The sequence below is a fragment of the Phalacrocorax aristotelis genome, chromosome 2, assembly GCF_949628215.1.
Source record: "Phalacrocorax aristotelis chromosome 2, bGulAri2.1, whole genome shotgun sequence".
In the NCBI taxonomy this organism is placed as follows: domain Eukaryota; kingdom Metazoa; phylum Chordata; class Aves; order Suliformes; family Phalacrocoracidae; genus Phalacrocorax; species Phalacrocorax aristotelis.
The window spans coordinates 160,664,587-160,687,758 of NC_134277.1; positions in this window are offsets into that span (position 1 = coordinate 160,664,587).

Consider the following 23,172-nt stretch of genomic DNA (forward strand, 5'->3'; position numbering starts at 1 on the left):
ATGCTGTTGGCCTTCTTGGCACCTGGGCACACTGCTGGCTCATGTTCAGCCAGTTGTCAACCAACACCCCCAGGTCTTTTTCATATGGGCAGTTTTCCAGCCACTCTTCCCCAAGCCTGTAGCGTTGCATGGGGTTGTTGTGACCCAAGTGAAGGACCCAGTACTTGGCCTTGTTGAACCTCTTATGATTGGCCTTGGCCAATTGATCCAGCCTGTCCAGATCCTTCTGCAGAGCCTTCCTACCCTCAGGCAGATCAATGCTCCTTCCTACCTTGGTGTCATCTGCAAACTTACTGAGGGTGCACTCAATCCTCTCATCCAGATCGTTGATAAAGATATTAAACAAGACTGGCCCCAACACCAAGCCCTGGGTACCCCACTTGTGACCCTCCACCAACTGGATTTAGATCTGTTCACCACAACTCTCTGGGCTTGGCCATCCAGCCAGGTTTTTACCCAGCAAAGAGTCCAAGCCTTTAGCAGCCAGCTTCTCCATGTGGGAAATGGTGTCAAAGGGTTTACTAAAGTCCAGGTAGACAACATCCACAGCTTTTCCCTCATCCACTAGGCAGGTCACCTGACAATAGAAGGAGGTCAGGTCGGTCAGGCAGGACCTGCCTTTCATGAACCCATGCTGGCTGGGTCTGATCACCTCATTGTCCTGCACATGCCTCATGATGCCACTCAGGATGATCTGCTCCATAACATTCTCTGGCACCAAGGTCAGGCTGACAGGCCTGTAGGTCCCTGGATCCTCTTTCCAGCCTTTCTTGTAGATGGGCATTATATTTGCTAATTTCCAGTCAACTGTGACCTCCCCTGTTCAACCAGGACTGCTGATAAAGGATTGAATGTGCCTTGATGAGCACTTCTGCCAGTTCCCTCAGTCCCCTTGAGTGGATCCCTCTGTGCATCCGGTAAAGGCTGGAGATTCTCCTTACCCCTCCTTTTGTTGCTAATGTATTTATAGAAATATTTTTTATCCTATTTTATGGCAGTATATAGATTAACTTCTAGCTGGGCTTCAGCCCTTCTAATTTTCTCTCTGCAGAACTTCATGACATCCTTAAGGTCCTCCTGAGTTGCCGGCCTCTTCTTTCAGAGGTCATAAACTCTCCTTTCTCTCTGAGTTCCAGCCAAAGCTTTCTGTTCAGCCAGGCCAGTCTTCTTCCCCACTGGCTCATCTTTTGGTACATGGGGACGGCCTGCTCCTGTGCCTTTAAGACTTCCTTCTTGAAGAATTTCCAGCCTTCCTGGACTCCTCTGCCCTTCAGGACTGACTCCCAGGGGACAACCTCCATCAGCCTCCTAAACAGGCCAAAGTCTGCCCTCTAGAAGTCCAATGCAGCAGTTCTGCTGACCCCCCTCCTTACTTCTCCAGGAATTCAAATATTCTATCCTTTCATGACCATTATGCCCACAATGGCCTCCAACCACCACATCACACACAACTCCTTCCCTATTCACAAACAACAGGTCCAGCAGGGTGCCTTCCATAGTTGGCTCATTTGCCAGCTGTGTCAGGAAGTTATCTTCCACACACTCCAGGAACCTCCTAGACTGTTTCCTCTCTGCTGTGTTGTATTTCCAGCAGACATCTGGTAAGTTGAAGTCCCCCACGAGAACAAGGGCCAGCCATTTTGAGACATTTGCCAGCTGCTTGTAGAATGCTTCATCTACCTCTTCATCCTGGTTGGGTGGTCTATAACAGACTCCCACCATGATATCTGCCTTGTTGGCCTTTCCCCTGATTCTTACCCTTAAACATTCAACCCTGTTGTCACCATCATTATGCTCCAGACAGTCAAAACTCTCCCCAACATATAGAGCTACCCCACTGCCTCTCCTTCCTTGCTTATCCCTTCTGAAAAGTTTATAGCCATCCACTGCAGCACTACAGTTGTGTGAGCTATCCCACCATGTTTCCATGATGGCAACTATATCATAGTTTAGTTTTCCAATACATTCAATAAATATGTAGCATCTTGAAGAGCTACTGCACAAATGCTTTCAACAGGAACCCTCAAGCATATTGTTATGACAGCAACATTAAATGCCTTCTTTTGTCTATTTGTTAGAGTTGCAAAAGTGAAAGTAGCATATCTATCTGTTTCTCTTTCTTCCTCTTTGGGACATAGGTCCATTTTCTGACAAATCCATGAACTCTCAGCTATTCCCTAATTTTTCCAAATATTCCTATTTGCTTCTCATTTTTCCCTTAGCTTCTCAATGATACTTTGGTTCCCTCTGCTTCTGAAGTGCTCATATCACGCTTTCTCCTTACTCTATTTTCCTTGGAGTTATTTGTACCTATATTATGGTTTATAACTCTGCAGGCAGTCTCTTCAGTCTAGAAGTTCAGCTCTCAAAGCCCAGCAGAATTGCCGTCACAAATGTTGACAGCTTCTCACATATAACCAATATCAACAGCAAAGTCTCTTTGGGATTTTGTGGCATCTTCTGGAATCAAAGCTCTAGCTGAGGGTCAGAAGGAGACATAGAATGATAGAATCGTAGAATCATTAAGGATGGAAAAGCCCTCTAAGATCATCAAGTCCAACCATCATCCCAACACCACCATGCCTCATAAACCATGCCCTGAAGTGTGACATCTACATGTTTTTTGAACACCTCCAGGATGGTGACATATTTTCTGATCTTTGTTCTAATTCCTGGTAGGCTCAGGAATGTAAAGGTGTGGTCATCTATGGTGCGGCAATTAAAATGTGCTTTCTAAGACTTACTTTCTGAGACTCACTCTTTGGGTAAACCTGACCAGTAACTGTCTCTCGGTTTCTAAATCTGAGTACATTTAGTCCCACTGTACCAAGCCTTGGTCTTGGGCTTTGACCATCTGCACGATCCCAGTGAAGTTCAATCCCTGTCACAGGGGTGTGTGGCTTGAAGGCTGATGTAGGTGGGGTGGGAGTTCTTGACTAGCTTAAGTTACATCTAAGTATTCAAGCTTGCACCTAGGATGGACTGGGAATGAGTTTCTCACAAGAAGACAAACAGTTTCATTCTTATACCAGTGAGAAATGGTCCTCATATTATTTTCCCACACAATGAGGGCAACTTACCTTAATGGTGACAAACGTGGATTATGGCTGCAAGCAGCCTCCTTGCCTCTTTCAAATCCGTGTGCCTGGCCTGATAGTCTTGGCTTCATACACAACTGACATCCTACTACGTATGAAAGCAGATGTGGATTTTGCAGTGCAAAAGAGTTTGAGCTCCACAACTCATCTGTTAAAGCAGGGAAAAAATATGATGTTAACATCTCAGCCCCCCAGCAGCTTGGACATGTGGCACTACAGTGTTTTGCAAGCATCTTCCGTGCACCTCAGCAATTTCCTCATGATTTTCTCACTTGAGTTCCCAGCCTATTGTAACAGCTAGGTTACAGGAGGAATGAATTGGCCCTGAGGTCTCCTGTGACCACTCCTTCTTATATTGCACTTCTGTTCCCTCCCTTTGGGAAGGGAGTTACACTGGCTGCAGCTTTTATTTTCATTCCTATTCAGTCTTTAGCAGTTCCCCTTTGATGCTTCCTGCCATCGCTCTCTTTCTTGCTGTGCTTTGACGGCTTGCTACTGCAGGCACAAGTAGGATCATGCTGTGATGAGCTTCCTCAAAGCAATGTCTTGCTGGTAACAGGTATCTCTGCAGTGGAAGCTGGCAGTGTACTGCTGTAGGGAGACAATATGCTCCTCTCTGTCTTTTCAGATTCATCCGTTCTTGGGACTCACAAGGGCACCCCTCTTGACCAGAAATGTCAAACCACAGTTTGAAGCTGGCAGCAGATAAACTCTGACAGAGTTCAAATCTGCAAGCCCTGAGAACAGTAGCTTGCATTGATGTGCTTCCTAAAGGTCTGCATCTGCATTAGGAGTGCTGCTATCTTTCCCCTTAAAGGTTTAGCATTTAAAAAGGTACCAAGGTGAAACACAGAGAGGGGGAATTATCCCATTACTCAGTTTCTACAAAAAAAGCAAAGCCTGAAAGGGATTATTTCTTCTCCTGAGAGATGAAATATTTAACGAAAAAAAAAATAGAGGTTCTAAATGTATATGCAGAAAAAACAATTGACAAAGGGAAGGATATTACTTCAAAAAATTAAGAGTGGGGATCTGAAATAGTTTCAAGTGCAAGAGGTGACTAGGCCTCACAGTGAACAGAATGAACAGCACTCAAAACACACTAGATTGGAGGAAAATTTCTTATGCCTTTTCTTTACTCTCAGGAAAATGTAGTTCCATGCTTAAATTCAGCCAAGACCATGAGCTGTAAAAGAGTGAAACGTTATTCTGCTCTCTAGGGATGAGCAGTGTCAGGAAGGTTACAGGTCCAAAGAGTAGCCAGAAAGGGTATGATTCCCCAGCTGATTGCTAGCTAATGCACTCATGGGCAGCTCCCATGTTACACTCTTAGCCTAGGGACAAGCTGCAAAAATGAATTGCATCCTTCTTTCATGTTATGCAAAATAAACTGAATAGAGACAAAGATCAACACCCCTCCCCCCTCCATGTCTCAGGCTTTTCCAATCAAAAGAAGAAGAGAGAGCAGTCCAATAAACTGAATCCTAGCAGTATTGTGTGACAGCTGGGCATTTGATAGTTTTGTACCTACATAAAGCTGGAGTGACAACTGGTTTTGAGGTTGGCCTTGAAATCCTGGGGCGTTTCTGAGCAGACTGAATCATAAGAGAAGTCCTGGAGTTTGTGTTGGTGGCTATTTTTTATCGAGGCACCTGCACAGCCTGACAAGGAAGATGTGAGATCTCCCTCCCAGTTTTGAAGAACAAAATATAGAGAACAGTCTGTTGGAAAACATACAGGTAGGGTCTATGATTTTTATTCCGTTAAGAGAGTGAGAAGCAAGAGAAAGAGCCTTGTTTCTGCTAGAATATGATAATTTCTTCTGAGAGAAAAATAAATCTTAGAGGAAGGACTGGATTAGGCCTGGGTCAAACAGAAATCCAAGTTCATTCATATTTAATATTCTGAGACATCCTCTATGGGTACAGGTTACAGCCTGGCAACCTCCTCAGAGGCAGTGTCCAACCTTCCTTGACTTGTAATAAGAAAGTCATTGGGAAAACTGGTCTTAACGTAGAATTCTGCTTCCATTTAGAAAACCAGAGGAATTATGCATGAAGCATTCATTTGACTTTAATGGAAGCTGTACAAAGGGACATATGAGGGAAACATAACTCCTGAAAAAAAAACAACCAACAAAAAACCTTCTACAAAAATAGAAAAATAAAGGTTTAGACAACTAATATTTTTGGAAATGTTTTGGTTGCTTGTTGTTAAATTATGCCTACATGCAGATGATCTGGGCAATTAAAATAAAATTGTTCTGCTCTGACACCTACCAATGCTCCCACTGTTAGTAATTAGTTCAAGATATTGGCATCCATAGGGTTGCGGGGAGGACTAGGGGAGCGTACTTCACTTCAGGTAAGCCTATCACTCTGTGTTCCCCTTAAAACACTTTCCTGAAGAGCAAAGCATGTTTATGCTTAAGACCAAACCATTCCGCTGTTAAAATGATACATGCATTGTAATTAGATATCCTTGGAGACAAGATTGTTTTTAACGTGTAATTTTTTAACATGAAAATCCTTTGATGTCCTTGAATATTCCTGCAAAAGGTCCTTTGCAAGGGAGTATTTTAAATGTAAGTGGAGGGATCCATCCAAAGACAGTAGCTGTTCACATACCAACAACTTATTGTTGCTGCAGATACAGACATTTTTCCTTTGCACTCTGAACAAGTGCAATTTTGCTGTAACTATTCAAACCCCTTACAAAGGAATTAAATTTCATGTGAAAGCAAAGAAAATACTGAAGAAGCTAGTGCAGCATCTTTCTGCTTCTTTTCAACATCCTTCTTTTCTTTTACCTGTCTTTTATTTCCAATTTTTAAGGCTAGGCAAAGAATAGGGAGTGGTGCAGTACAGGTGTTTCCTTTCTTTGTACACAATATGGTAAGCTTTATGTACTGCTTTATAGAAAGATTACAGATTAAACCTGTTCTTAATATTTGTAAGAATTTTAAACCTGATGCTAATATATCACTGCTCTCCTTAAAGATATAACAAAGCACAATCCTTGAGGCAAAAACTATGAAATAAATATTTTTTGAGATAACACTTTTCTTCACTTTGCATAAATTTAATGCTGCGCTTTCTGTACAGTATGTGATTTTTTTCCCTAACTCCCCATAGACATAAATAGCTCTGGCGAGATGTCATGAAAGTAACAGAGGCTTCGGAAAACACCACACATTAAGGATGCTGAATTTAATTTTCTGCTTTTGTTTTGGATGGCCTGCTTACTCTTCAAAAGCCTTGCCATGTCGTGAGGCAGAGTGGGATGAAGGAACTATTAGACTATATTTAGCCACATATTAAACCTCAGCTGTAAACAAACAATATTCATGGAAGCCTTGAGGTGTCTGTAAACAAAAATGGCATGGTGCAGTCACTTTCATTCAGAAGAAGAGTTTGTATTGTACACCATGGTCTACTGGTGGTTCTGCCTCCTGGTACCGGGCTGAGATTGCTGTTTTACAGGTTGATAATTATGGAGGGAACGGGTGCCTGCAGACGCCTGCCTGGAATAGCTGTTCTACAGAAGTGACCTCTTGGAGATCCTGTGACTTCTTACTTGAAACTTTTATTTTTTAAGGACATTACATATTTCTAATGTAAAATGCTTTCAAGATGTGATAAATGTTTCACCCAGATGGAAATGCAAAGTAATCCTGGACAAAATGAAAAAATTACACACCATTGGCCAAATTTATTAAATTCCAGGCTCCCCATGTACAGTACAAGACATTCTTCCTCCCTCATCTCCATTCTGCATCTCATAATGCTATACTGCCACAGATTCACAGAGTCATAGAGGATTTACTTCTTGTAGTTCAGGGGCCTCCCACATTTCCTTGGGTCCTCCCCTCAGCTAGACAACTGCTGACCTAACCCTAGGGCAGCTAAAGTCTTGGGCTCCTTTGGACTTGCAAACTGAGCCTAGACATTGCACCTGTTCAGATGCACACTGTTACCTCTCTAAACCACTTCCCACGTCTCCAGGCAGAGAAGTGCCTTGCACTGCAGTCCGGATTTCAGCTTCTTTAATAGCAGGTAGGTTTTATTTGGAAACTGAAGACACAAGGACTATTTTTTTGACTCTCCAAGGCTGGGCTTAATACAATACATGTTCAGGTCAATCTCAAGGAGGGGAGCAACTTCCCAGTACATTTTTAATCCATGGTATCTACTTGATTGATTAATTGATTAATGCTTACATTTTCCCCAAATCCTCCTACTTCCCTGTCAACCTCCTTCCTTTCATGACTTCAGTGGTCACTTTATTCTTTGCTATGAAGCAGGTCCAACTCTAATTTTCTGGTATTGCCCAGGGCACAATGTTCCAAAAAACCTGCGAAGACTGCAGGAGGAGAGAGGGAAACATTACAGTTAGTGAGAACTGTCACAACATAGATATCCTAATTTTACTAGCATTGATAAATTTCTAAATTATGAAGCTTGTAACTTTAAATAAACTCATTCCAGAGTGTATTATCAACATACAGTGAAGTATTTTCTTATTTGACTTAGACACATCATCAAACAACTTCCTCAGTTCACAAACAAAGTGGAGATGATTCAGTTTATCTGTATGAAAGGCAACAGTGAATTTGGACTGCTGGAACAAAACTTCCTGGTTTGATTCCTCTCAAAAATAACATAAAAGTAACAAAAAAGTTCAAGAAAATTTCCAAAGGTAATGGGTTCATCCAGGGTTACTATGTTACACTGGCAAAAGTAGCTTAAGGCATTTTTGAAAACTTTACCTCGGTGAATTACAAAAAAAAATCCAATAATTCTGAAAATTCCTGCTGAAAAATGATGTGAAACCACACAACGTGCTCAACATGGAACTGCACAGATCTAAACTACTTTAGATCAGATACTAATGAGCAAAAATAGTAGTATTAGTCTGTAGTGAATAAAATAATTTCTTATTCACCTGGTTTGGAAAAATTGGCTGGGGGGACAATTGCCACTTGTGGAAGAAATGTAAGGTTTTACATTTTACTTAATGAAATCTACACATGAAATTAATATTTTGCTTCTCCTGATAGGCCAAATTATTTTTAAAATGTTATTATAGAGTATCTATTCAGCTTTTTAAATTCTCTCTCTTTTTTATTTGGCTACACTGTTAACAAATTGTGCTGCAAGTTTACAAATAAGCATTCTCCTTAAAATCATTTTTTTCAGTGATTTATGAATTAATAACATGGAGCTCAAACAGTAGGTATGGAGCTAGATGAAGTATATTTATTTCAGGTTTGACTTTGAATTTAATAATTGTAAAAAGTAATTTGAGTCAAAATGAAAAAGAAATGTGATCATCTTGGGTTCTGGCAAAACAAAAATGATATCTAAAATAATTTTCTTTTAATATCAGGCTTTTTAAATATATACCACCTCTTCTGTGCTCCAGAATGTTTTTTCCAGATGCACTAGTTGGTATAACAAAAGTTTTATTCCTTATAAAATTTTACTGCTTATCTCCTTAAATCATTATTGCCAGAAAAAGTATGGATGGAAAATAAAACTTTACATTTTATAATGTAACACTTAAAAAAAAAAAAAGGAACATTACCAAAGTCAACAAGCATTTGTGAATTATTTTCTCTCCCCCTCACCAAAACCTCAATTTTCCAGTATTTGTCAGCAAATTGCTGGTTCTATTCTAAGCATTCATCAGCATTAATATCTGAAGAGCTGCAAACCTTCATGCTTCAGAGGTATACACTTCTGGCTGTTCTCAAGGAGAATTTCCCTTCTGCATAAAGCACACCACGGTGAAGGGCATTGCCAGAACCCAAGCTTCCCTCCCACTCTCTCTTGTGCTAGCTGCTTTCCCAGCTACGGTGCATGAAGCCACGTTGCAGTTCTTATCATTTCAGGCAGATTATAATTACAGCCTAACTAAACTGACTTTACAAGTGATGACAACATTTAATTCAGTCCATTAATCTAACCCTAACTGTTTCTCAGTTCTTCAGACAAAAAACACAGATGTCTCTAATATTTACAGTATGATCAGTTAGAGGGTGGCTACATCAGATTCCCCAGAGAAGTTTCTTCTCAAAATCCTTCATATTAGAGAGGTGCAGAGAGACGCTCGTTCTCACATGTTCCTGTGCAAGCAGCAGATATATCAGTCTGCTCAGCCCTTCACACATTAATAGGATTTTCAGCATTAAAAAGACTATGAGAAACTCTTGCCAAAGACTCAAAATTATCCAGTTACGCTAAACCAAGCAGTCACCACAAGGTGGATAAGTCCTGCATGACCTACCTCTGTGGACCAGTGATTTCTGTCAAATTAGCCCAATCAAATAAAGGTGTTTTATATGCATATTTCATACACACACAATACATCTTGGCGGCAGAAAGGGCCACAGTGAGACACATGAGGGTTCGCTGTAAACTTCACAGATCATTGCTTGGAGCCCTCGCCATGACACATGGCCAAAAAACCCCCACCCTGCATTCCCTGACTCCTAATTCCCTTCCCATGGGTACATTTCCCACTAAGGAAAGGATTTTTGGTTTTAGAGAGTGAGGACAGCAGAGAGTGAGGACAGCAGAGAGTGATTTGGGGGAGGAACAACTAAGGTCAAATAACAGCTTGTGTATAAAAAGGCTAAGAAAAATATTTCTCCATGCAATGTCACACACAGCAGCTACTTTTTCCTAATTTGTCATCACTCTGTAAGCATTCAGTGAGCAAATATCCTTTTTATGTTCTAATCTTTGCTCTCTACTCTCCTCACACACAGTGCTCCTCTCTGAGTTTATTGCCCCTGTTTTTTGAAGTGACTTCAGCTTTTTGGATATCCAATGGAAAGGGAATTCCCTCTGCTGCACAGCCTTAATGCAAGCTCTGCATCTCCCCTGTTATTGCCATCTTACTTCCCACCAAGCTTCTGGGCTCTTCCAGAGAGTTGCAGCAGTCACAGGGTCCTGGTTAGGGACACGTCACTGTCTCTGTCACCCTGTAGGCAACTGTTGGCCTCTGAGGAGTTGTATTTCTATCTGGACTGTAGAGCTTCCCAGTAGTGCTCCTTTTGGGGAAGCCGCTTGTCCTTCTTCAGGCAGAGCCAAGACCAGGTGCTGAGATGTAGGTACATACCCATTGATCTGTGAAGGTAGTGGACATAAATGGCCACCTTTACTTGATATGGGTCATGAAAGGGGGATAGGGTGAAAGGCAAGCTTCCCAGTGCATTTGAGGAAGCTTTTCCTACACTGTATTTATTTTAGCAAGTATTTGTGTCAAAATCACCAGTGTTATACTGTTAAGGGAAGCCATCCATTCTGTCTTTCCTTCAGGTTTGTTGAGAAATATTGGAAGAAGTTCATTAATCAATGATCTGCCAGCCCTAGGATTAAATCAAGGACTAAGGGATTTATGGGGTGAGGTAAGGAACAGACAAATGCCCTATTTTCACCACCTTCTGCAACATATAAAATCTGGGGCACGCCATGTGAAGATGGCCATATATCTGCTCAACCTTCTCCATCCCAGTGCTCTGCATCTGGCCTGCTCCAGGACATTACATCTCAGCAACCCAAGGAAGAGATGATTTGATAGACGACCCTCCAGTTATCAGTCTGCAAATAGGTTTGGTGCCTGCTTCCTGATTTTTTCTTAGCATTGAGTATATAAAATATGGACATTTGAAATATCCAGCATATGGCACTGCAGAACATGGCTGAAGTTCTTCCAGAAGGCTTTGAAGTTCTGTCACAGCTTGAATTTCTCTGAACAAAGCAATAATGGCTGCTATGTGCAGTCCAAAGCAAGTTGCACACTTGGGTGTATGTGTGTGATACCCGGGTCACCAAAAGAAATGTACATAGATGTACTTTGACCTTTGGAAACATCAAAACGGAAGGTCCCTGTGTAGATAAAATTCCTGACAATTAATGGCCATTTTTCTCTCCCTATACCAAGAGCTCCCAATACCAATGCCTGTTTGTGTAGAGCCAGGGACAAGAGACCAAAGTATAAAGTTTAAAATGTTAAATTCTATATGTTAATCTTTTTCGTGTCATATTACTCATCTTTCAGGCAAACTGCTGTGCTGAGTCTGCTAAGAAGAGCATGAAGAGACATGACAGAATCTGGCCTTTCAATTTTTTTTTTTTTTGCATGCGTGTTTGTGTGTATATACTTTTCAATGTACATAACTGTCTTTTAACTGTGGTCCTTGGACAAAGAGCAAGGCTTTATCTCTACTATGAGCATATGCTGGTACTGGTCTGGTATGAAAAGGCATGAAATAATCACAGTTATAACCCACAGAGAACCCCGTGGGCTAGCACAGCTGTGAGAAAGAGTAGATTGTGTTGGTCTGGTTTATACCACAGGAGTTGCAGCCCACCCCAAAGAGCAGAGAATTCCCTTCTAAAAGTAGATGTTGCACCTCCAAAAGATGCTCTGATGATCCACAGTCCTGGCAGGACCTCTCTAGGATAACATTACTTTAGAGAAAAAAAACAGTTTCCCTTGTTTGGGGTTGTTTTTTTTTTTTTTTTTTTTTTTTTGCAAGGATATGGAAAACTTGTAATGAAGGGAGAAGAGGAAAAGAGTAATTGAAACACATAAGGAGCACAATAAGGACTTTCAAGGAGCTAGTAATACTATTGTCTTTATCAGAAACACCCGCACTGAGTAGAAAGTGCTTGCTTCCCAGCTGAGGAGATTTCACACAGACCTGTGGTATTAGAGAATGGCAATCACAATTTATCAGCAAGTTTAATTACCATTGGGAATTTACATGCAAATCATAGAACCATAGAACAGTTTCAGTTGGAAGGCACCTTTAGTGGTCATATGGTCCAACCTCCTTGCAGTGAGCAGGGACATCTTCAACTAGATCAGGTTGCTCAGAGCACCATCCAACCTGACCTTGAAGGTTTCCAGCATCCCTTGATTGAATTTACTACCTCTGTGGACAACCTGTGCCAGCATTTCACCACCTTCATCACAAAAAATTTCTCCCTTATACCTAGTCTAAATCTACCTTCTTTTAGTTTAAAACCATTACCCCTTGTCCTAGTGCAACAGGCCCTATTAAAAAGTCCACCCCCATCTTTCTTATAAGCCCCCTTCAGGTACTAAAAGGCCACAGTAAGGTCTCCCCACAGCCTTTTCTTCTCCAGGCTGAACAACCCCAACTCTCTCAGCCTGGCCTCGTAGGAGAGGTGCTCCAGCCCTCGGATCATTTTTGTGCCCTCCTCTGGACCCGCTCCAACAGGTCCATGTCCTTCCTGCGCTGAGGGGTCCAGAGCTGGACGCAGCCCTGCAGGTGGGGTCTCACCAGAGCGGAGCAGAGGGGCAGAATCCCCTCCCTCGCCCTGCTGGCCGCGCTGCTTTTGGTGCAGCCCAGGATACAGGCTGAGAGTCTCTTAGCTGAAAGGCTGAGAGACTTGGGTTTGTTTAGCCTGGAGAAGAGAAGAATGAGAGGGGATTTCATAAATACCTATAAATATCTAAAGTGTGGGTGTCAGGATGATGGGACCAGGCGCTTTTCAAGAGTGCCCAATGACAGGCCAAGGGTCAATGGGCACAAGTTGGAACACAGGAAGTTCCACCTGAATATGAGAAAAAACTCCTTTCCTGTGCGGGTGCCAGAGCAGTGGCACAGGCTGCCCAGGGAGGCTGTGGAGTCCCTTCCCTGGAGACATTCAAACCCCACCTGGACACGTTCCTGTGCCCCCTGCTCTGGGTGTCCCTGCTCAAGCAGGGGGGTTGGACGAGATGATCTCCAGAGGTCCCTTCCAACCCCTGCCATTCTGTGATTCTGTGATACAGTTGGCCTTCTGGGCTGCGAGTACACTTTGTTGCTTCATGTCCAGCTTTTCATCCACCAGTACCTCCAAGTCCTTCTCCTCAGGGCTGCTCTCAATCCCTTCATCCCCAGCCTGTGTTGATATCAGGGGTCATCCCAACCCAGGTGCAGGAACATACACTTGGTGTTGAACCTCAAGAAGTTCATGTGGGCCCACTTCTCAATCTTGTTCAGTGCAGTTCATTGCAGGCCAGGGAGGACCAACATATGGCGAAGAATGAGTTAAAACAACCCATGCCATTAAGTAACAGACTGCCATAGGGCTGACTAGTGAAAGCTTGCAGTCATATTTCTATCAGGGCAAGACAGATAAAGTAGATTTTTACTGGATCAACAATTACTGTAAAAGGCATTAAAGGTCAAAATGGATAAATATCAAGTCATACAAATCCCATCTTTAGCTAACAGCAATTTGGAAGATTGTGCTGTTTTAATAACAACCCATTGTACAAAAGCTGCTGGAAATGCATCACAGAGTTCCTGTAGAAATCATATGTTGAAGCTGTGTCTTCCAAGCTATTAATAATACCACAACAAGTATCCTCCTGTATCATATCAGTGGTTTTTAACTGCTCTTCATAAATATTTCTGGAGTTGGTTGAATTAGACTTCTAATGATTTCTCCATTAAATATGGTCTGATCAATTTTTACGGCATCGCCTGAGGAATGAAATCAAACAAATGTCATGCTGCAGTTGCATTTCCTCTATGGATTTTTGAGGCTTTCTTTTAAAAATATATTTTTGTTTGACAGCAGAGACATTGATTTGACAACTTGCTTTACAATATTAGAGTAGCTTTCAAGTAAGGTAGTTATGCTGGGTGATCTGTGTACTGCTTCACTATTATTTGAGGTTTCAGCTCACATCCCAGTCACATGGGGCAATTTGTCATTATCTCTGCTAATGACTATGTGAATCTGGATCAAACTGAGCAGCTGATAAATAAACATGTTGATTTCTGGCAAACTACTGACAAGGAACATGATTTTAATATTTGTCATTAAAAAGTGACATGGCTTCCTAAATGTTACAACACAGAACCATGGAAGATGAAACATATCACCTACCAAAGGTATCACTTTAAATTTAATTTGTGAGCAGAGGACATGTGAACTACCAGTGAGTTAGGCTAAAGGCGCTCAAGTCCAGCATCATGTTTCTTAGCCTGGTGAGTACTTGCTGCTTAGACAAAGGACACAGCCACCGTTGAAGTTAATTGGGATAGCTAAATATTATATGTTCATCTATTAAATGAGATATCAAGGGTCATTTTAGTTGAAAAATGAAAGGATTTGCTAAGCTATATTGTAAAAAGGTTCAGGAAATGTAGGGGTGAGATGAAGAGGAAAATGCATTGAGCCTAGCTAAAAGCACCTCATTAAAACCCTGTTTCATTAGCACAGCTTGTTAAATCAGTAACTTAAGGCTTAACGAAGGTCTATCCATGGCAGCAGCTGTGGTCCTGCAGGGTTCTAGGTAGAACATCAATTGAATTATCCTGACAAACAGCAGAGATGTGTCTCAGAGCTTCCTCATTGAGGTAACAGATACTTCCACTGGTACGTACTGAAAAGGTAGCAGATTGTGCAGGCAACCTTTTTCAAGTCTTGCAAAACCACTGAAAATGGCCAGGATTCAGCACAACTGAACAAAAGCTCTGATTAATTATCATCTATGTTGAAATAAAAATAACTGGTTAACTACCTTGTAATGGAAACCTGTGGTGAGCTGGCAGAAGACTTATCCTCTCCCCTCTTTTGAAACCGCTTCCCTTGTGTTTAATAAAAGATACTAAATGGCCCTTTTGATTTTACATTATAGTTATGAGTAAGACACTAACTTATATCAGTTTTCTGTAGATTCAGGGAATAAGAAGCTAGAGGAGATCATTGGAAGCTTTTTATCTTGTCCCACATGAGCTCTTGTGCCAGCCCCTAGCTTTCTGCTAGTTGAAAGCATATTGTTAAAGAATCATTTATGTTTTATTTTAAAGGCATCAAGTAAACTGGAAGATGAAAAATCAGCAGTGGCAGCTGTATGCCTTGTACCACGTCTACATGATACCTGAATGCTTTTTATCATTGAAGGGACAAATTTTTTGTCAAAAAAAAAAGTGTGGCCCATTGAAGTACATGGAATTGCATCTGTTTGCAAGACTGAATAATGTAATGTATTATGACCACTACTTTTAAAGCACACATTACCTGTATGACTTCAGTGACTGTGAACCATTTGACACAGAGGTAGAACTAATCCAAAACTTATACAATGTGAGACTTCAGAAAACATGTCCAAAATGAGCCAGATTTAACACAGCATCTGGCGGTGCAATTACTTTTACCAAGCAGCGAGCCGGTCATTTCAGAGGATCCCAAGAATCTTAGATTGAGACCTGTCCCCCTTTGAGCCCCCTGTAGTCAACCAAAAATCCTAAGAAAAGGATTGTGGTGAGCCATGCCCACCATGACTGAGCATATAACCAACTCCAGGCTTTAGGGAACCAGACACCTAAACCAGATTGACCCGAGAAATTCTGAGGTCACTTATTTCTTCAGCATGGTTAAACAATCACCTGGATCCAACCTCATATTCCTCTTCCATCTGTGGACAATCATTCTCATTTTTGCCATAAGACTCCATGCCCTAGTAAGAGAGAAAGGACTTGAAGGGGAGCTCTGGAGCCTGGCAAAAGAGGCGCTAAAGTTCTCCCATTTAAGCTGTTTCACTTTGATCAGTTTCTGTAAATATCTATTGGACCACCAAGAGATAAAGCTCATGAGAACGATTCTGCAAGTGCAGAGGCCAAGTCACCAATTGGAAAGAGAAGGAAACTGAATGCCAATGCTTCCTGCAATTAATAGCAACCACTACTACTACTGCCCAGCGATCACTCAACTACTCCTTAAAAAGGGAATGAGCTCTAACAGGAGAGATGGAGATTGTGGAGGCTTACCCCAAATACAGTTCCTTCCAGTGGTGCTTCAGGTTCTTTCCTAAGAGGCAGAAGGCAGAAATGATGCCGAATCTCCTGAGTCTGGTATTTTTTCTAATCAATAGACTATAGGGTAAAATGTTCTCTACAACAAGCCTGGTCACCCCCTAAAATGCCTTTGAAGATGGTTCTCTCAGGTAACAGAACGGGTGGTATAATAGTATCTTGACTGAGAATTTAAACAACGAGCAATGATGAGGTAGACAGTAGTTATTCACACTGGGCAAATGATGGCTGATCCTTGGCAATGTTACTACCAAAAAATGAGATTGTCACACCCTTCAGAATTTGGTTAGCAACTGAGGAGCTGCTTAGCCTAAATTCTATGATGGCAATTATGCAGCAGTTAGACACCTAACTCCTTCCATGGATTGAGCTCTAAAATAACAAAAAAATAATAACAGATCCCCCTTTTTTAAGCCTTCTCCCTCGCTTGGATGGCTCTGAGATCTTTATCCCTGAAATTTGAGTTCAGTGGGCCCTGATCTCAGATGATCGCACACACAGAGACCCCAAATACCATTTGTGCCCCAGGCTTTCCTGTATTGCTAAAAGAAATTACTAAATTTCATCATTAGCCTACATTTGTTCCAAGATCTGATCTGGCTGTTCCCATGTTTTATTGTTTTCCATATAAATACTATTTCTCATGAACAGACACACCCTGGCCTCCATTCTGCCTTGTTACAAACCTAAACTGGAGTTACCTACAGTGACTGGCATTGCCATAAGTTAAAAAAATGACGAACAAACAACAACAAACCAATCCTAACAGTGCTATGAAGAGTTAAAGTATATAACACAAGATTCACTCAACCCAAAAAGTCTGCATTCCCAAATCTCTACCATCCTTTTACATACTTCATAGCCAGACTGGGTCTCCATATGTTCAGAATAATCCAACTCACGGTGAGGCTAATCTCCTGAAAACCAACACATTAAATTAACATCAGCGATTTTATACGTCTGACTTGGGGAAAAAACTCATGGGGGAATGACAGGTCCTATGTGCTACAGTGCTGCAGCACCACTGCCGTTGAAGTGACCCCTATACATAGTTTAAACTCCAGTGGTGAAGTTGGCAACTTAATTTCACATTTATTGGAGTCAGAGTGCAACATGCGTGTATCTGCCCAGCTGGGACAGCTTTTGCTGATGCTTACTGGCAAAGGATGCCTTCAGAAGAGAAATGTTTTGGCCAGGATTCTATTTCCACAAGCTATCTTATTGTTAGAATATTCAGCAGTCAAATAGATCATCCCTCAAATGAGTGATTGCAACAGCAGTACCACACAGAAGTATTTGGAGGTTAGAAAGGATGTGATAATGAACACAAGCCAGTGCTGCAATGCTGTCACAGAAAGGCAAAACATGCACTGGGTTGAATTCATGGAAGTACAATATGTTTTCCACTGTGCTTGGCTTGGGTTAGGTGTCAGTGGCAGTGATTTATTGCTTTTGGTTCTGGTGTTACTGACCAAATCAATTGCTGGTGTCGTGACACTGATTTAGTATTTGTACTGCTTTAGAAATAGGTGCCACTCTCATGAACCATGGCCCTCTTGTTCTAGGTGCTTTACCACCATGGGACAGAAGTATGGTCTGTGCCCAAAGAGCTTCCGGTGGAAAGCAAGAGGTGCAGACAGATGGGAGAGCAGAAAGAGCCAATGCATCAACACTGGCCCCTGCAGTCAGTCCTGGTCTCAGCACAACAGCAGCCCAGCAGTGCCAGGCTTGTCATACACACCAGAGGAATTTTAAGGTGGAATTTGAAGGAGGGAAATGAAAATGCAATGGAGCCAGGTGTTAACAGGGAAAATAATGCATGAAACCAGCCTGGATAAAGACAGGGATGATATAGGAGCAACCTGATGCCGAGGCAGAGTATAGCATCAGTGAGAAAAGGGGCCACAGCCCAAGACCATAGCTTCCCTCCTGGGTCTGCCCTACCTGGCTCCTTTGTGAACACAGGGCCTGGACAGCTCAAATCTGCCATGGGTAGGAGGGAGCTGCCACCTTGATAGAGCACAGGCAAGGTCTGGGCTGTGAAGGACCTTGACAATGAAGAAAGAAGGTACGCTTGATGTGATGGAGAGGGGGAAACTCAAAAAGGGACCTGGGGAGAAAAATGCCACGGTCAAAAATGCCACAACAAGAAAATAATTTTTACAGCAGTATTTTGAATTGGTATAGGAGAATGTGAATAAATAAGAATATAGACATGACTAAAATGGATAAGGGAATGCAGTATAAGGAGACTAATGCATAGATAAGCTTGTTCCAGGCAATAGAGAAAGGAAAAATGTAGCAGTTCTTGGTCCATGGTATGCCTTCTGTTCAGTTCTGGGTGTCATAGAAGACCCTTGTGCAGTCTTGGGTAGATCACTTAATCTGCCTGTGCCTCAGCTCCTTCCCTGTAAAAGTTGGATAATAACATCTGTTGTTGTTAGGAGATACTCCTTTTTGGCAGAGAATATTCTGTCCAAGGTTTATGCCTCACTTAGTACAAGCTTGACTTTTTATCAAAATGGGGACTTAAACTGCAGCACTAAATAATAATAACTTTAAAGAGATATTGACAAGTCTAAAGCAGTTTGTGAAAAAGCAGAGGAAGATACTAAGCAGAGAATACAGGAAGGAGCCACTTTGTGAACTGAACTTTATCCCCACATTCTGCATGATCTCTGTCAGGAAGCCACTGGCACAAATGCAGTGATGGGACCACATCAGGCTAAATCACCCCTTTATTCATAATGTGGATGTCCCAGCAGTGAAGCACAGACACCCAAGCAGATGCTGTCTGCCATGAGTGCTGTGATGCCTGAGAAGCTTCCCAACTGTTTTGTTGGTTTATCAGTTTATTTTTTGGTTTGTTACAGGGCATACAAGAGGAAAGGGTTTGTTGACTTCCAACTTGGCTGAATAACATAGACAATTGTATACTAACTGCAAGTCAAAAGGCCTGATATGGGAAAATTCAGAGGACTGTATGTTTATAGGTAAGGACAAATGATTCAGTTTCTTGACCTCTTCCTTCTCTCTGCCTCACTAACTTATACTATTTAGTTAAGAAAAAAATCTTGTCTGAACTTGAACAGAAAGATCCACTCTGCCTTCAGCAGATCACAGAGTTTTCAGTACCTGATTCCTATTAAACATTGTATTTGGGTTTATTGAACAGTTGTATTTGGCTTTGTTGAATCATTGCCTTTGCAAAATGTATAGTATCTGTGCAAATTGGACTTAAATTGCTAGCCTGTACCCCTTAGCAGAGTGCGGCTCTGGCCTTTCTTCACAAAGATAAATATTGAGCTCGGTCCATATAGAAATACAATTTGTGTTAAACAACAACAAGAACACCACAAAGACCCATAATAGGGTGTCCGTACTTTAGGGTTTTAAAAAATAATATTAGAAAAGGGCATTCCCTTCCCTCTTTTCCCTTTCCCTGAAAGGACCATTATAATGAGGGAAGAGAGGACAGGTTCGTATCATGAAAACTGATGTTTCATGTAACAAAAAAATCAATATCTCTGCAAAAGTGCTTCTAAAAACTGCATACAGGAAGACACAGTAGTAACAATGGAAAGAAAAAATTAAATCAATTTGGAAACAAAACTTGTTTTTATTATTGTGATGAGAACATGATTTGTGTTGAGAAATTAAATTCCAGTGAAGAGTCCACATTACATCTTCTCATTCATGTGTGAGCACTGAGAAAGTAGAGCCAAGCCACGAGAGAGTAAACTTCAAGCAAAAGTTCCCAGGAAGACATTAATACAATAGCTGTTAGGAAAGAATAATGAATATTTGTGTATGTTTCAGCTGTAAATGTATCCTGTTGCTGTCTCAGAGGAAGACTTCACAAATCAAATTACCACAGCAAAGGCTATGGTTAAGGTTTGTATAGTATAAACCCCAATTTTTTGAAAACATGTGATTAATTCACTTCATATCATAAATCTGATCAGCTGGTAGGAAGATTAATCAGACATGCTGGTCCCCTCTTTCAGATCATTCCTTCTGTATTGATTATAGAGTGGCTTTTTCTTCCCTACAGTTAAAGCTCACTAGTTTTCACTTCAAATGATCAGATTAGACCTGAAATGTTTACTGTGTGTAAGCTAATTCTAGTCACTTGAAACTTCATGTAGCATATATTCTGGCTAAATCTGATTAGAACAGACAATTGACTTCTGATTTACACTCACTTCAAGGGACAGCGTAGGGGCCCCCGATATGTAATTAGACAAAGTGCATGGAGTCCCCTGTGCGGGAGGAGGCGGGAGCTCCTGGCCAGTCTGCCACTTACCATTACCCAGACCAACAGAGGGTGTCACTGAAACAAGAGCTGAAGTCAAAAGGCAGAGACTGAAAGTGCCCAGTCTCTGAGTGCTATAAATGACCTTGAGATATCTCCTGCAATTGTGAGAGAGTCTGGCTGTTTTCTCAGGCAAGAACCCACTATGATGTTTTTCTCAGTCATGAAATACTATTTTTGAAATACTGTTCTTGTACTATGAGACTCCACAGGATAAATAAAATTTGTGGTAGGCAGATCTATTTGTATTTACAGGAGGTGTTGAGCTCCTTCTGGATTCTGGACCGTTTCTGGTTGTCTGTGGCTCCTTCTTTCTGCTCTGCTGTTCAAGGTCTTCAGAGAGCTCTTAGTCATAACAAAACTCAAGTGTCTATTTTCTTCTCATCTGCCTTGACCCCTGAGACACTTCACACAGTCAGCCACAGTCTTCCCTAAAAATGAGACTTTTTCTGGCTCTCTGTAAGTGGGTAGCCTGTAACTCTAGGTTCCTCCTTCCTCTTTTCTGCTCATGGTTTTACTCTTCCCATTTTGTAGATATTACTGTTTTAGTTTTCTACCTTTTCACTTCTGTGGAGTCCTCAGGAGCTCAGCCTCTGCATTGGCCCTGATTTTACTCAACCACCTTTGACTACTGCCTGCAAGCACGCTTCTCATACCTTGGCATATGTCTTCCACCGACCTTCGTCTGTGGTACTTCTCCCCCTGCTAGCAACTAAATGTACCTAAAGCAAAATGGGATCCTTTGGCCTCTTACCCAAGCCATCTTTTCCATGTGCCTTGCAAAAAGGATGCCAGTCTAGATCTCATCCCTGGCTTCCTGGTTGCTACCCCACTCTTAAATCTGATCTCTGATATGCTGCTAGCTTTTTATAGGCACTACACCTAATTTCTTGAATCCCTTCACAATCCCTCTGTGAGTCACTGACATTAAATGGGGTCTATCTCTGCATCTTTACCTGTACAAAATTAGTTGCACTTGACCTTGTACGTTTTCATGCCCTCCCTCTTCCCAGGTCTCTCCTGTTCACACCACTCTCCTACAGAACCCCTTACATGCTTTTCAACAGGACTCTTTATGCCTAACTTACAACTCAGGAATAATCTCTAAAGTCCATCCTTCTTTCAAGTGCCTCTTCAAAGCCTCTTCAAGAATGCCCTCTACCTGTGCTTCCTGTAACAAATTGCCAGGACTGGCCAGAAGACAAGGATCTTCAGATATTTGTATCATCTCTCTCATTCCATACACCTGACATTAATTTACTAAATTCCAAGTAGAAAAATGTAAGATGACCAGTCTGAACACAGACCCTTCCTCCTGCTCCATTGTTTCCTCTTACCTCTGCCTTTCTACTGACTGTGACACCTACTTGTTGCTTTTTTTATAAATAAGACATAGCTAATGAGTAAAATGTATGGTACTTCACTCTGGGGAATGATTCGCACTAGAAGGTCTCAGCTCTCCTACAACATAAACAATGGGAAACACATAATAAATGGAGTATGAATTAAATTTATTAAAAAAAATTCTGGCTTTTTAATACATCTCTATAGATGTGAATCCTGAGAAGAGCTGATTTTCACATTACATAGACAACTTAGGATCTCATAGAACTATCTCATAACACAGCAGGATTAGGCAAAAAAGTATTTCAACAGGCCAGGAAAAGGGAGGAAGTGACCACTTTGATCAATGTAAGGAAATTAACTGACCTTGCAGTTTCCTAAAGAAGAGATTATTTTTATTATTTATTTATATGACTGAACTGAAATATTTTTCTCTCATTAAATACTACCAATTTATCAACCAGTAGGAATATGTGTCCTTCTACAAGAGTACCGGAGTCTATTTTCTAGCCCCAGAATAACAACAAATCTTATGAGTGCTTTAAAAATGGATCAGCACACAGAGGCAAGAATAGATGTAAATTTTAATTTAGGGCAGCATTTTTTTTGTGTTATATTATTACACCATTTTCGAGTAATTTTGGTGTTTTATGTAGCGTTTAAAGTTCTACAGCTGTAACTTCTAAAGAAAAAAGAAACCAATAAAAACCACAGCAATTCTTTGCCCTATCATCAGTTGTGATTTTTTTCAAACCTGCTATTAGATGTCCGACCAAAAAATAAGATCATAGGGGAAAAATAATCAAAATAATTGGAAAAACAAAAGTGAGGAAACTAAGGGAAATGATAAAGAGAAAATCGTTTCTTAACTATAATATGAAACTTCCTATCAATGTGTCTCTCTTCTAACTTGTGAAGGTAATAATTAGAGCATGTGAAAATAACCTGGTCATTTTGTCAATATCATTTTCTTTATATTAGGTAGTCAACAGCAAGTCTGAAGTTCTGAAGAACAGTTATGTATCAGTGAGCAGAACATGTTAATTGCCACCCCCACTCACCCCCCCATTCATCCAGTTCACAAAGAACGAAGACCTGAAGTTCCCAGGCACCAAGATGGCTTGTCCATGCTCCTGAAGAAGAGGGTGACCATCTCTTCAGCTATGTTTTCCAGAAGTGAGGAGTGTACTAAGGGGTATCTTCATCTATAAGATCTGGCCTGAGTTTAACAGCTTTACCAGACTCACATCTTGTGCAGTTTGTACAGTTTAGTTACACATGGTCCAAATGAGTATTTCATCTAACACAGAGCCCTGAAAAGTCCTACTAGCACAGTGCGTGTCGTGAAGACAATGTCCTTATTGGATATTTTGCAAGACCATGTTAAAAAAAAAACAGGACCAATTACCTTAAAACCATATGGCCATAGATGGTTGCCTCATTCAGAGATGGGATGAGATTCATGTAATTTACCTAGATATGTCCGTGTGAACAAGTTACCATGGGCTCCCATGCTAATCAAAGAAGTTTAAAAGATGGGATGGGTCATTGTTTCTTAAAATTGA